The sequence below is a fragment of the Mesoplodon densirostris genome, chromosome 10 (assembly GCF_025265405.1).
Source record: "Mesoplodon densirostris isolate mMesDen1 chromosome 10, mMesDen1 primary haplotype, whole genome shotgun sequence".
Taxonomy (NCBI): domain Eukaryota; kingdom Metazoa; phylum Chordata; class Mammalia; order Artiodactyla; family Ziphiidae; genus Mesoplodon; species Mesoplodon densirostris.
Genome location: NC_082670.1, coordinates 74,193,439 through 74,206,702, shown reverse-complemented (window position 1 = coordinate 74,206,702; position 13,264 = coordinate 74,193,439). Strand labels below are relative to the sequence as shown.

General features: G+C 43.8%; 1 protein-coding gene across 2 annotated transcripts in view; it reads left to right on the top strand.

Annotated features, from left to right (window-relative positions):
* The first annotated feature begins 251 nt into the window (after positions 1–251).
* The window catches only part of SFMBT1 (Scm like with four mbt domains 1), a 126,378-nt gene continuing 113,365 nt past the window's right edge, over positions 252–13,264 (top strand). Inside the window, exon 1 of one of the 2 annotated variants that reach the window (XM_060110226.1) lies at positions 252–340. The gene's annotated coding sequence lies outside the window, so the exon portion shown is untranslated. Of the gene's footprint in view, positions 341–950; positions 1,066–13,264 lie in introns of those variants that run through there. The other variant, XM_060110225.1, reaches the window with a different exon arrangement.

Genomic DNA, 13,264 nt, shown 5'->3' with positions numbered 1-13,264 from the left:
ACGCGCGCGGCGCGAGGGGCGCGGGCTGCCGGGAGGAGCGCGGATGGTGGGGGGGCGCGGGCGCATGCGCCCTGCGCCCGTGCCATATTGGAATGAGTCGGAGCGCGGAGCGCCGCCGCCGCCGCCTCCGCCGGAGCGCGGGTGGAGGGGGGCGGGGAGAGCTGCCGGCCGCCCCGCTCCGCGGAGCCCAGCAGGAAGAAGGGCGCGAGCGGGCGAGTGCAGGCGGCGCGAGCGGAAAAAGCGCCCGCACGGGGGAACGAAAAGAAGGAAAGAAAGAAAACGAGAGCGAGAAGGGAAAAGCGAGCGATTGAGCGAGCGCGCGCGCGAAAACTCCCGACAGGTAAAAAAGCGGGGCCGCCGGCTGGGCCTTCCCGCGCGGCGGCCTGAAGGGGCGGCGGCGGCGCCGGGGCGGTGGACCGCGCGGCGGCCCCCTCGAGGCGGCCACGCAACTTTGCCAACGAAAATCCGCCGGTAGCCGGAGGGCGGCGGGCGCGCGGGCTGAGGCGCCAACGGGCGGCGGCAGCACGTTGGGGGCGGGGGCGGGGCGGGTGTGTGTGTGGGGGGGAAACGCGGCGCCCGCGCGCGGCCTGGCGCGTCCCCGCGCGCCGGCCTGCCGGGCACCAGGAGCGCGCCTGGGCGCCTCGCCGCGGCGGCGGCGGCCGGCCGTCCCGGGCGGACAGCGCGCCGCGCGGCAGCCTTGGGGCGTGAAAGGAAAGTGGCCGGGCGGCGGCAACGCCGGCGCCCAAGTTCCCCGGCGCGCTGGGCCCGCCGCGTGCCCCTCCCCGCGCGTCCCGCGCTCCCGCCCGCCGAGCCCCCGCGGACCCGCCCCCCGGGCTCGCTCCGGGCGGTGGCGCGAACCCGCAGCAGGACCCGGGGGCGCGCCGCCCGCGCGGAGGTCCGAACTTCGCAGGGCCGAGGCGGACGCTGAGCGTCTAGCGGCCGCCGCAACCGGTTGCTTCGGGCCAGCGTGGTGGAGTGCGCTGGGCCTTCCTAGCGCCGCGCGAGCGGGCCGAGGGCTCGCGGGGAACCCGCTGCTCGACCCCAGCCGGGCTTGCCGCTCGGGAGGTCCGTGACCGTTTCGATTTCTGTTCTTAAAGTCTCGTTTTGGACCTTGAAAAGAGGCTATGGAGAGGCGAGCAGAGTGTCCTGACAAGGCGGGCCTGCCCTGTGGGGAACAGAAACGCCTTGTGAGAACAGAGATAAATTCCCGCGGAAAGGATGTATGTTAAGTTTTTCACAAGATGTCAGCCGCTCACTGGGTTCTAAAACTGAGCCGTAAAGGACAGGTCACCTGCACGTTTTGTTATGCGCCAGGATTGGGGTAGGACACCCTTGCCAGGGCCAGGCGTTTTATTTAGTGGGGGTTATTCCCAGCGGTTCACTCAAAGCCATGCGGATGGACGGCCCTGAGCGAGGTTTCGTGAGCCCTACTTAGCAGTGATATAGTCTTGAGAACCAAGAAACCATCAGATTTGAAAGGAAATAAGATGGATTTTGTCAATCCCTGCATATGCCTTCTCCTCTGGAATCACATTTTTCAGATGTCACACTTTATTGCATCGCAAGCAAAATGCCTGAAAATGTAATTGTTCGTTTGTCAACTGTCTTGACAGGAGGAAGGAAGATGAGTGTTTTCTTGCATACACTTTGGGGCCTGTTGGCCTCGTGTTTTGAGGGATATGTTGAATCTTTCTAGGCTACAGGTAGATTCTGAGTTGAGGTTTGTTTACAATGTCAGAAAAGTAACTGCTTGGTGGAAACGGGAGTGGCCCAAGATCAGGAAACAGTTACATTACTGCTGTTGTCATTGACTAGCTGCCTTATCTTGGGTATGTTTCTTACCCTTTACAGATTTGGTTTTCCTTATTTGCAGAGTTAGAGGATGAATGGATCATTATTCTGCGTGCTTTCAGTTCTAAAATTCGGTGACTTTTTAAAGTGAACGATTAAAAAAATCTTGGTCTGTACTTTGAAAGGTTCTACATCAAAGTGCTCACAATGTGCATCTTTATTAAAATACATTTTGAGAAAATATCTTGGGAGCTCTGTCTGGATGATTTCATGTAATTATCTGAAAAGATAGTTACACATGTATTTTAATATGTTTTTGAAATTTTATATATATATTTATTCATTTATTTATTGAGGCCTAACTTACAGTAAAATCTTTAGTACATAGAGTTCAATGACTTTTTACGTATGTATACGCTCTGGTAGCTACACTCAGGTTAAGATATAGAGCATTTTCGGCCTCCCGAAGGGCTCTCTTTACATTCTTTCCGTTCAGTAAACACCTTCCTCCTCCCAAGGTGACTACTATACTGACTTCCATCACCACTGGTGAGTTTTGCTTCGCAACAGAACTCTCTTGAGGGTGAAAGGGGCACCTTTAATAAACTGAAGGACAACACGTGTGTAAACCTGGAGTTATGGTCATGGTCCTTTTCGCCCTGATCCTGATGCTTTTATAACAATTCTTACTTATTTTTAATATCTAAAATAACTAAAAATTCTGACCTGAGTGACTTCTTAGTCAGAAGATCACTTTTTAGTTGAGGCAGTACTGTGCAGGTTTGGATCTGTGGTTCTTGGGAGTCCTTGTGGACATGGGGCCTGTATTAATCTGTTATTTCTCGTTTTTGGAATACAGGTATATTTGCAGACAGTAGGTTTGAAGGATGAATCATGAACTTTCCCAACAAGTCAGATTTAAGTTGTCAGTAGATGAATCAGTTCCTTAAAGCCTAGAATTTGCTGAGAAAATTAAATGAAAATTGATTTTTTAGAGTTCAGTGAATTAAAGAATGTGGGCATAAAGCTAACAACCTTTTAAATGACGGCAATTAACTTGATTTATATATGCAGGATATTTGCCTGGTTTATCAAATCATTAAAACTCTAGTGATGAAAGCAAAAACAAAAAGTAACTAAAAATTGTATCAGGTATGTGTTTTTTTTTTTTTATTTCAACATGATTAAGATACCTTTTTGTGTTAGACCTAAGAAGTTGGGTTTTTTACATTCCCCACTGAAACAAGTACTTCAGCAATTTGCTTATCCTTCCCAAATGCCTTTTAGTATATTCTTGTACCCTTTCTTGTTTCTACTGCTAAAGGAGAGGAGTTAGAGGTTGTAAGTGAATTCTTGTTAGTTCTCACAAAAGTCTGTGTTTTTCTACTGCATGGCCATCTGTGTGATACAAAGTTGGGAACTGTCTGAGGCCTGTGGTAGGGATGTATGGGGCGTAGTCCACAAAGTTCAAAGATTTTCTTTTGTGTAATGATTCTGCTGAATAATTGTGTTTTTCTGTGACTAAGTCAGACAGTTGGCCAAAAACTAAGCTGAATTTGGTCACTCTACCCCAAGATTCATAGCATCATTAGCAAAGTAATTCATCGCTTAGTTATTATTGATCCACCAGTTTTTCTCTCTCCTTCCTTCCTTCCTCCCTCCCTCCCTCCCTTCCTTCCTCCTTTCCTTTTTTGGTGGCTCTTTTTAGATTTCTTAGCTTTGGCATTATCAGATATTTAACTTAAAATTTGTTAAATTTTTGAGAGATGCAACTGAAGAGATGCAAAATGAGAAGCACATATGAAAGGGAATTCCGTCTTTTGTTGTTTGTTTTTTTGTAAACTATGATTTTTCTCTTTAAAAATGCTTTTCTTATTCATAATCTTGCAGCTTCTGTAGGGTACTTTTGCTTTCACAGTGGTAACTAGACTGGGCTTAGCTGTAGAATGATGATGTAGAAGCTGCTGTCTTTTGACTCTGAAGTCTATAGAAAAGCTGAACTGTCCAAACTTCATTGGTCTTTTTATTATGACTTCATGTCATGTTCACATTAAAGAAATGAATACAGTCTGGAAAGCAGAAAACTATAAGGCAGGTATTTTGAATGCTAAATATTTTTTATTAAATCTTTTCTATCTTATAATTTCCTGAAACTTTTCTTTCTGGATTTATTTGGCTGTTAACCAGTATTTCAGAATAATTTAAATGAGAATGAAAGAACATTTAATCAGTAAATGGTATGGCTTTGTTATGGCAGGGTATTTTTATCTCTGTAAATAGAATTTGTTTTCTAACTGGAATGTTTTGTAATTGAAAAAAAATTTTCTTCTTGTACATAGCTGTTAAATTGGCTGAAAGTCTCTGGGGATTTTGGTTACCTGGGAGATTTTGAACCATTAGGCTTCAGGGAGTGGGATTTTGATATGACTTGATACTTCTTCAACTGGAACTGGCCCCATTGGAAAATGTTTAAAATAGAAAGGATGTGGTCAGGTTGTTACAAGTTCATTTTTAAGCTTTACAAAAGTGGGAGAGAGGGCTTCCCTGGTGGCGCAGTGGTTGAGAGTCCGCCTGCCGATGCAGGGGATACGGGTTCGTGCCCCGGTCTGGGAGGATCCCACATGCCGCGGAGCGGCTGGGCCCGTGAGCCATGGCCGCTGAGCCTGCGCATCCGGAGCCAGTGCTCTGCAACGGGAGTGGCCACAACAGTGAGAGGCCCGCGTACCGCAAAAAAAAAAAAAAAAAAAAAAGTGGGAGAGAGGATAAGAAGACAGGTTATTAAAAGAAAAATTATGATTTTACTGCAGAGTTTTAACAAGTTTGATTGTAAATCTTTGCCTGTTGCTGAAAGGCACCTAAAGATTTGTAGTTACTTTTTAGTCTCTTTTATTCAAGAGGATGTTTATAAATTTATTCAGCCCTTTTTGACTTTAGATCATCACTTAAGGACATAATTTTTAAAAAATGTTGTCTATATATTGTGCTAACGGTATTAGGTCCCTGCTGAACTTTGTGGTTTGATAGTTGAGTAACTGCAGAGCCAAGCACTGGACTGTGTGGGTAAAGGCTATACAGTGGCATTTCTAACATGGTGTGCAGTGCTGCATGCAGGTGTGTTTGCTTAATCTAGAGAAAGGTTAATCACTAGACTGATTTGGGGTGGATGGAGCAGTTGAGAGTACCTGCTTGGTTTGGGAAAGTTGGTTTTGGGCTGAGATGACATTTGGAGAGGGTCTTAGATGAGAGATGGAGGGAGGTTTGTTGGCAGCTGCAAGTGCAGGACAGTCGTATTTGGAATGACAACATGAGATGGACTGAGAAATTTATCAATCATTAAAATACCTCAAGAGTTTTTCCTGCTGAAATTCAGTTTAAAGTGTTAACCAACAAGTACTTCGATTTAATTCCAAAGTATTATATATTTTTTTACCCAGAATAGTTTTAAAATTTATTTTATTTATTTATTCTTGGTTGCATTGGGTCTTTGGTGCTGCGCACGGGCTTCCTCTAGTTGCTGTAAGCGGGGGCTACTCTTCCTTGCGGTGCGTGGGCTTCTCATTGCGGTGGCTTCTCTCGTTACAGAGCACGGGCTCTAGGCGTGCGGGCTTCAGTAGTTGTGGGTCACGGGCTCTAGAGCGCAGGCTCAGTAGTTGCGGCACACAGGCTTAGTTGCTCTGCGGCATGTGGGATCTTCCCGGACCAGGGATCGAACGCTTGTCCCCTGCATTAGCAGGTGGATTCTTAACCACTGTTCCACCAGGGAAGTCCAGTTTTCATTTTTATTATTGAGCAAAATGGGCAGGGGTAGGTGATCTAGTAGCTGAAGCTAGAAATATGAAAAACTTTGGGTATTTGATTGTTATTATGGTCATTTATGATATCTGAACCCCTTGACCTCTTAATGTAGTTGATGCTTATTATTTTCATTTGTTTCCCTTTTGAAGTTGATTTTAGTCCTCAATCATGGTTTGTATTTGCATTTAAAATATATGTAAGTTTTTATTATTGTTAATATTGATACAAGTAACACTGTACACAAATTGGGCAACAGACTTAATCTGCTGTTAGGCATTATCTGTGCCTGGATTTCCTTAAGGGCTCCTGGGTGAACTGAGAGAAATTTTAAATGGCCCTGTTGCCAGTAGTAGTTGTGACACGGGAAGCAGTGGGCTGGGTGGGCTCTTCTGGCCTTCCCTTCTAGGGTGGCTCTCCCTTCTCTGCCATGAGTGCCTGAGGAGGGCTCCATGACTCCTACAGCCAGATCCAGAGCTTTAAGGCACAACAGGGTTCTGAAAACCATTTCTCCTCCCCGCCCACCCCTTGACCTTTACCCTGATTTTGGCTTTCTATTAACTTTGGGAGGAGCTCTTTCCAAAGCAGCTATACTACTGAAACCTCAGGTTCTGGTGTAGTATTCTTTTTCCGCTACCTCCTTGAGAGGCTTCGCTACTCTTCCTGTCTCATCTTTGACCTCATTGTTAACCTCCTTTTCCTCTCAGAGAGTTCCAGCCCCTTTAAGCCTGGACCCATTGTCCAGTCTTTTGCTTCCTGGCCAGTACCCTTTACTCTGGTCCCTTTGCCCTTCTGCAGCTTCTGCTCTGTTGAGTACCACCCCTGCCAGTCCAGCCTGTGCCTGCTCTGCTGTGGACAGACTGCCCACTTCAGACCCTGAAGGAGACTTCAGGGTCTCCTCCTGAAGTGGCCCTATGTGCCACTGGCTCCACACAGTCTTAGCTCGAGGCAGACCCTTTTCTTTTTGCCTTCTGTGACCTTTTCAGACCCTCCCTTGGTGGATTCCCCCACATATAGACTTCATCTAGCCCGTATGCCCCCCTAAACCTTTCTGCTGAGCTTCAGATCCATATATCCTCTGTTCTCTGGGCCTGTCCAGTATAGATGCTCCGCTGGCCTCTCAAAATCTACAGGTCCCGAACAGAATCCCTCAGTCTACCTTAAAGCTACCCCTCTAGCTGGCCCATCTGCCTAGGTGTCTTTTTTTACCTTCCTTCTTAGTGATGGCTTCCATTTTTTCCCCCAACAGCTTTCCCGTGGAACTGAGTCTTATTCTTGAATTACCAACCCTTTACTTAAGAATGTGCAGTTCTGACTCCTTGGCTTTCAAACATTTTTAGAAGCTATGGGACCCTTTGTTAAGTGAAATCTTTATAGGAAGCCCAATATGTAAAATAAGTAAAACTAGAGTTCTGGTGGAAAGGGAGTGAAGGGTCAGCATCCTGTCCTGCCACTTAGGCCTCCTGGTGCTGCCCTCTTCCTCTTCCGAGGCAGAGCTGGTATCTGGTCCTTGGACTCTGTAAGTGGAGCTTTCTGGAGTTGCTCAGTACTGCCTGAGGGCACTCTGATTGTCGGAAAATCACTTGGTCTGTTCTGCACCCTACCTCTTTCCCATTGGTTTTATTTTAATTGTGACTGGTAAATATAAAATTAATGCGGCGATGAATCTTGCCAAGGAAAAGGAAAGCCACTTTGGAAAGTGAAACTAGGTATTAAAAAGAGCCAACTCCTTTAAATGCTGAAACCTTCAAAAGTGCCCAAGGGTTTCAAGTTTTACGGAAGTCTTTACTAACTTATCTTATTCTCCTAAAAGCTGCTCTTCTACAACATGAACATGCAAGTAAACTTCGTTTAGTTTTACTGTTTTTGTTTTGTTCCTTTACCAGTATAGCAGGTTTGTTCAACCCATAATATAACTAAAATGTTAAGTATTTGTAGTTAAAAATATGTTCTGTTGCCTCCAAATGGTTGTCCATACCCTCCATCCTCTGCCCTTCCTTCTCCAATCCATCTGACACACTGTGGCCAGATAGCTCTTTCTAAACAAACTTGATTTTATCACATAAACTTATCAGGCTGCCAGCAGGGGAAAGTCCAGGCTCCTCAGGAATGTGCACAGAATCCTTGAGGAGCTTGTCCCCCCACCTGCCCAGCTTAGCCCCCTCTCACACACGCCCGTCCCTCCAGCCACGCCCACACCCTGGTCCTCTGCACATACTCTCCTCTGCATGTCCAGTGTGTCCTCCACTAACACAAGGCTCCCCAAATATCAGTCTTGCATGTACCAATCTCATGCTTTTGGCCATATTTGATTACCATAATTATTCTTTTAATATTTTAAAAATTTACTTTAAAATTTTGACTATTTTTTAAAATATTTATTTATTTATTTATTTGGTTGCGCCAGATCTTAGTTGCGGCATGCAGGACCTTTAGTTGCAGCATGCAGACTCTTAGTTGTGGCATGCATGCGGGATCTAGTTCCCCGACCAGGGATTGAACCCAGGCCCCCTGCACTGGGAGCATGGATTCTTACCCACTGGACCACCAGGGAAGTTCCTAAATTTTTGACTTTTTAACTTAAATTTTATAAAGCATTATTACATTTTAAAAATAAAAATAATGAAATACAACTGATAGTAAATCTAATAGTTTTATCCAAATATATTCCTTCAGTAAGTTTCTTATTTATTTATTTTTGGCCGTACCAAATGGCTTGCAGGATCTCAATTCCGTGACCAGGGATTGAACCCAGGCCCTGAGTGAAATCCTGGAACCCTAACCACCAGGCAGCCAGGGAACTCCCAGGGTTCTCAACAAAGCCTTTGTACTTAAAAATTTTAAAAACTATGTACCTCATAATAGGTGATATTAAGGAATTTTTTTTTTTTAGGTGTAGTAATGGAGTTGTGACTATATATGAGAATGCCCTTATTCTTGGGAGAAGCAAGCTGAAGAGTTTAGAGCTGAGGTATCATGATGTCTCACGATGTCTTCAACACTTTCCAGTGGCTCATAAAGTATACATATATGCACATATGCATGGAAAAATAAAGCAAATCAGGAAAATTTTCATAACTTTTGAGTCTTAAGTGGAGAGTATTTGGAATTTTTTCAAAATCTCTGTTTGGAAATTTTGATTAAAGGTTGTCTTGGTTTAAGTACAAAAATGGCTGCAAAAAAAGTTGGTATTAAAAAAAGTTTTTAACCCCAGTACACAATGGGTAACATACATACATACACACACACATACACATACATATACAGAGAGCACAGACCCACTTGTTGAAGTGATATTTAGACTACCCACATATTCAGTGTTGTGGGAAAACCAAATGCTAGTGAAAAATTTTTTTTAATTTAATTTTTAAATTGAGGTATAATTGACATACAAGATTATATTAATTTCAGGTGTAAAACTAATGATTTGATACTTGTATATATTGGGAAATGATCACCACAATAAGTCTAGTTAACATCTGTTGCCATACCTAGTTACAAAATTTTTTTCTTATGATGAGAACTTTTAAGATTTACTCTTAGATACTTTCAAATGTGTAATACAATATTATTAACTATAGTCACCATGCTGTACATTACATCTCCATGACTTATTTTACAACTAGAAATTTGTACCTTTGAAGTTCTTAATAAATCATCTTTAAGCAATACCTGTGAAGTTGCAGTTGCATGTTTTATATGTTAACTCTTTTTCCCATTCCACCTTAATGATGCTGTGTAAATACTTTGAAAGTCTTCAACAGCCCCTAAATTTTCTCATGTTCCACCAGTGGTTTGGGTGTGCTTAGGGGACTACACTAAGGAGATTCTTTCTTGTCCTGTAAGACTTAGGTCTCCTGTGGAGTTTTCCTCCCCGGACTCCTCCAGGCCAGATTAACTACCCTTTGCCCTGGGTACTCACAGTATTCTACATATTTTCCTCTTGTGAATATTACAATTGTAATTATTTGTTCAGTGTCTATACCAGATTGAGAGCTCATGGTGAGAGACCCTGTTTTATTCTTTATCGGTACCTTGCATACAACGTAGCAGAGAGTAGACAGTAGATGAATTATAGCTGAACGAAAGCATAGAAGCAATACTGCAGCACCATCATTTATAACGTTATTTCTACTCTAAAATGTATTATGTGCTAAACAAGAAACTGATGTTTAATCAGATCCTGTCTTGTTACTCCTAGGCTTAGAGCCTGCCAGTGGCTTTCCATAGTAATTACAATAAAATCCAAACTCCTTTTGTGGTCTGTAATGCCCTTTGTGATTTGTTCCCTGCCCACCTCTGCCACTTTTCTGCCTGCTTTCCCACAATCCAGCCACATGTCTTTTCTGTCCCTCCAAGTACACTGAGTTTGTTACATTTAGTTCCTTTTCATCAGAGGGGTCAGCTCAGTAATGAAACCTTTCCTAAACATCCTTACCTCCACTCCCCTGGCTTTTCATGTCTCATTACTGTTTGGTTTTCTTCATGGCACTTATCACTATATGAAATTATCTTATTTTTAGCTCATTCTAATATTTAAATTTAAAAGTTTAATTTATTATAAAGTGTTTTAGAGCCCCACTGTAGAGAATATTAAAACCTACTCCAGGAATGTTTTTCCTTATTGTTCCTTGTGGGAAAACTAGACAGTGCACTAATGCATTGTTCTTCTGTTTGCTGTTGTAAACTCCATGAAGATAGGAACCAGGTCTGTCCTTTAATCAGCATGGCATCCCTGTACTGAGAATGGAGCATAACAAATACATATATGTTAAGTGGAGGTATGAATAAACAGCCAACTTGTAGATGATCTAAGAAAAAAATTTTTTTTAACTCTGGAGATTTTGGGGGGGTCAGTGTTATAGTTTAGTTCTGAATGTTCAGAATTTTTTTTTTAATGAGAAGTCAATATTTTGTCATATTTTGCAGCTTGGAGTGTCTGTTTATTGTTTAAGGTGAGCCACATTCCTTTCCTCAACTTCATTTTCTTTATAACTTATAACAACACTTTTTCGAGGATAATTGCCCATCTTCAGATCTTTGACACAAATGCATTTCCATTAGTAAAAATCAAATTGAAGGGCATTAGCTCCAGTCATTTGCTTTACTTTTCATGATAGTAGTTACAGAGAGGCAATCACCAGTCTGGTTCTATATGAGCATAGGATGGGGCAGTTCTATTGATACTTCCTTTGCCCTCATGTAACTAATGAGAGCCTGTTATTTGCAGGTGCATGAGCCCCAGCTTGAGCTTCAGAATAAAATCCAGTGGATCCATTGTCCTCCCACCATTGTTAATTGAATTGATGCTCTTACTGTGGTGGGAGTGCTGATGATGTTGTATCTGTATGAGGACTGGGGGTACCTGAGAACAGGGGAGGCACCACAGAACTGAAAGAGGGTTGACCAGACTTAGACTTTGCCTATAATCCTTCCCACCCGCTACTCAGTCCTGCCTGGAAATGGAGAAGTTTTGGAAATTGTGAAGCTATGGGGGAAAAAACCCTCTATTTTTTTTTTTGCGGTACGCGGTCCTCTCACCGTTGTGGTCTCTCCCGTTGCGGAGCACAGGCTCCGGACACGCAGGCTCAGTGGCCATGGCTCACGGGCCCAGCCGCTCCGCGGCATGTGGGATCTTCCCGGACCGAGGCATGAACCCGTGTCCCCTGCATCGGCAGGCGGACTCTCAACCACTGCGCCACCAGGGAAGCCCCGACATTTCAGTTTTTAATGGAGACAAGGTCCAGTGTAAAATAAGACAATAATCCTGAACTTTTCCTTTTCAAATCCCTTTCCAAGCCTTTATCTTTAGTGCTGCTTCCTCCTAAAGCTGTTTAACTTTGGTGAGGTTCCCACCAACTTTCCCTCTTTGAGAGTACCAGAAGAAGCAAAGAACTAGCCACAGTGATCTTGGGCTATTATATCTGAAACTGAAGGCAGGCTCATTGGGACCTGCCTGGAACTGGAGTGAGCAGCAGTCAGGACATGGGGATGGAGGGGAAACTCTGTTAACTTGTGTCCATAAGCATGCAGCTTGTCAAGATTACAGTATATCCTAAATGGGCCCCAAACTTTTTACTTTGCTATCTGTTGAGTTCCCCTAATTTGCTGTTTCATTGCTGAGGAAGGTTATTATACTGAGTGCTTATATGTGAGTCATTTGCTGTTTTGATTTATTAAAATATTTATAACCCTGGCATGTTAGGCATTAATTTTTCTGTATATTGAATATTATAGGAAGTTAATTTGTAATTATTACATTTTCTTTGGCTAATTATATTCTCACCTGGTAGGAGTCAGATAGAAATTTTTTTTTATATAACTTTTATGCCCTAGGAGGGTACAGTTGCCTGCATCATCAATTTTATTTATTTTTAATTAATTAATTAATTTTTGGCTGCGTTGGGTCTTCGTTGCGCCACCAGGGAAGCCCTGGCAGGTGGATTCTTAACCACTGCGCCACCAGGGAAGTCCCTTAGTACCTAATTTTGTAAATCAACTATACCTCAATTAAAGGAAAAGAAAATTTCGGGCTTCCCTGGTGGCACAGTGGTTGAGAGTCTGCCTGCCGATGCAGGGGACACGGGTTCGTGCCCCGGTCCGGGAAGATCCGCATGCTGCGGAGCGGCTGGGCCCGTGAGCCATGGCCGCTGAGCCTGCGCATCGGGAGCCTGTGCTCCGCAACAGGAGAGGCCACAACAGTGAGAGGCCCGCGTACCACAAAAAAAAAAAGAAAATTTCAACCTCCTGCAAAATTTCATATCCCTGCCCCTGATTATTTTTTTTCTCCTTAGCATTTATTATCTAACACTGTGTATTTTACTTCTCTAGCCTATGTATTATCTCTCTCCGGCACTTGAATGTTAGCTCTTTGACCACAGGGATTTTTGTCTATGTTGTATCTCCAGCACCTAGAACAGGGTCTTGCCTACAGTAGGTGCTGAGTAAGAAGTTGTTGACTGAATGGATGAATGAATATTTTACAGCATAGCTCCCCACCCTGGGTTGTGAATTATATAAATTCTGAATTTGGTAGGCTATCAAACAATGTCTAGTCAGGAAACCACTCCTAGGTGCTTCAATCAAAAGGGGATATAATTCTGTGTGTATAACTGAGTCACTTTGCTGTACCGCAGAGATTGGTACAGCATTGTAAATCAGCTATACGTCAATTTAAAAAAGGGGGGGTATGATTCTAGGAATTGGATACAAAAGGAAGGGCTGGAGGAGCAAAGGGGAAGGTGGTATTGCGTAGAGCCCACACACCACCATTTTTCACCTATACTGCTGGAGTTCACTGCCAAGCAGGAACCTGTACGCCTGCCAGGGCTGCTGCCAGAGTTGAGTGAGAGCACAACTGACAAAGGGGGCTGGCGATGCAGATTCACGTCTGATGATTCAGGGAGAGTCTAGAAGGTTAAACATGGGGCTGAGTACCAACATAAACTATCCAGCACAGGTGGTATTTATTTAATTCATATGTAGAGATAAACTTAGATGTAGGAACAAACTAAATTAATAGCAAGGGTAAGATCTGAGATCATGAGTGCAACATTAGAAAGCTAAGAATTAAATTCCAACTTAGCCTAGTCACATCCATGTGTTGAACCACAAAAGTGAACTCAGCCTCTCAAAATGGAACACGACAGGAAACATATCTTCACTGTGGCCGTGATCTCTT